This window comes from Chiloscyllium punctatum, chromosome 26, assembly GCF_047496795.1.
Source record: "Chiloscyllium punctatum isolate Juve2018m chromosome 26, sChiPun1.3, whole genome shotgun sequence".
In the NCBI taxonomy this organism is placed as follows: domain Eukaryota; kingdom Metazoa; phylum Chordata; class Chondrichthyes; order Orectolobiformes; family Hemiscylliidae; genus Chiloscyllium; species Chiloscyllium punctatum.
In genome coordinates this window covers 16,938,176-16,940,462 of record NC_092764.1, presented here as the reverse complement: position 1 = coordinate 16,940,462, position 2,287 = coordinate 16,938,176, and positions in this window count along the sequence as shown.

Sequence of the window (2,287 nt, the reverse complement as noted above, 5' to 3'; positions counted from 1 at the left end):
GGGGTGGGAGTCAAGGCAACGCTGAGGAAAAGGTTCAATGAACTCAACAAAAAGGGGGGGGGGGGGAGTGGCAGCTTCACAAAATTCGACCTGGACTTGCAGAGGTTTATAAAAGTAGGAGCGGTGCGGACAGGAATGAATAGACAAGGTCTTTTCCCTCGGCTTGGGGGGGAGGAGGAGCCCGCACGTAGAGGGCACAGGTTTAGGGTGAGAGGGGGAAAGATATAACAGGGGCCCGTTTTCACACAGAGGGTAGTGCGTGGATGGAGTGAGCTGCCAGAGAAAGTGGCGGACCAGCTGCAGGCTGGAAGAACACATCAAACCAGGCAGCATCAGGAGGTGCGGAAGTCGATGTTTCGGGCGTAACCCTTCTTCAGGACCCGGGAGCGGGTGTAAGGGGAGCTGCAGATAAAAGGAGTGATGATGGGGGGGGGGGGGGGTGAATTGGGCATAAGTGAAGATTGAGAGAGAGGGTACACCCTGGTTGGTTAATGAGAGGAATGAATTCAGTTGGTGGTGAGGAGTGGAAGGGATTGGGAGAGCTGGAAAGGGAATTGGCAGAAGGGAAGGGAGGTTATTTTAAAATTGGGGAACTCCGAGGAGGTGGTGGAGGCTAATACAATTACAACATTTTAAAAAAGCATCTGGATTAGTATATGAATAGGAATAGTTGAGAGGGTTTTGGGCCAAATGGGACTAGATTAATTTAGGATATCTGGTTGGCATAGGTGATTTGGACTGAAGGGACTTTTCCATGCTATACATCTCTATAACAGTAGGATCAAGAAGAGGACAGGACTATGACCTGAATCGCACTTGAAGAACTAGGACAAAAACAAAACTGCTGGAGAAACTCAGCATATCTGGTAGCATCTGTGTCTGTGTCTGTGTGTGTGTGTGTGTGTGTGTGTGGTGGGTGTGGGGTGTGAAACCAGAGTTGACCTTCCAATCCATTGCCCTTCAAAGCTAAAAGCAGGAGTTGGCCATTCAGTTGATCATAGCTAATCTCACCTTGGCCTCAATTGCACATTTCTGTACAATCTCCACAACCCTAAAAGCCATAAGACATAGGAGCGGAAATTAGGCCATTCAACCCATTCAGTCTGCTCTGTCATTAGATCATGGCTGATAGGTTTTTCAACCCTGTTTTCTCACTTTCTCCTTGTAACCTTTGATCCCTTTGGAAATCAAGAACTTACGCCTCTCTCTTTCAAATATACTTAATGACCTGGCCTCTACAACCTTCTGTGGAGATGAATTCCACAGATTCATAACTCTCTCATTACAGAAGTTTCTCCTTATTTCCATTCTAAAGGGTATTCCTTTTACTGTAAGGCTGTGCCCTCAGGTCCTTGTCTGTCTTGCCAATGGAAACATCTTCACAACGTCCACTGTCCAGGCAATTCAGTATTCTGTTAGTTTCAATTAGATCCCCACCCTCATCCATTGAGAATAGTTCGAGTCCTCAAATGTCCCTCATATGTTAAGCCTTTCATTTCTGGGATCGTTCTCGTGAACCTCCTTTTCACCTGCTTCAGGATCAATCCATCCTTCCTGAGGTATGAGTCCAAAATTGCTCATAGTAAACTAAATGTGGTCAGACCAGAGCCGTCTAAAGCCCCAGAAGTACATCCCTGCTTTTATATTCTCGTCTTCTCGAGATGAATGATAACATTGTACCCATTGCTAATTAATAATCTAACTCCTCCTTAAATGTTTTACTTGCAGTTTTAGATTTTAACAATGCAAAAGATTAAGATTTATATTCTTAAACTCCTACATTTAGCTCAACTCTCAGCATTTTCACTCTCTTGCAGGCCACGTTCCATGCTGTACTCTATGACTCTAGATCTTTGATTAAATTCACTCGACCTGACGTTCAGTACATTTGGGGGTCATGAATTCCACAGATTCACTCACAACCCTTTAAGAGATATGCTTTATCTATAATTGAAATTAAATGAAATCCTGATCTACTCGACTGTTCTAAATCATTCTACCGTACATGGACAGATTGGGGTGGCTGCTGGGGAAAAGTGATGACAGACATTCATTCTAGCATTTAACAACTTAAACTAGGGTTAAAACAAAATGGGGAAATATTGCCTGACTGGCTAACAAGGGAATTTAGGGATAGTATTAGATCCAAAGAAGTGAAATACGACTTGGCAAAAAAAACCCGAGGACTGCCAGCAATTTAGACCTCAGCAAAGGAGGACAACAAGATTGATTAAGAAAGGAAAGTATAAGGGTAAGTTTGCAGTGAACATAGAAACTGATTGCAAAC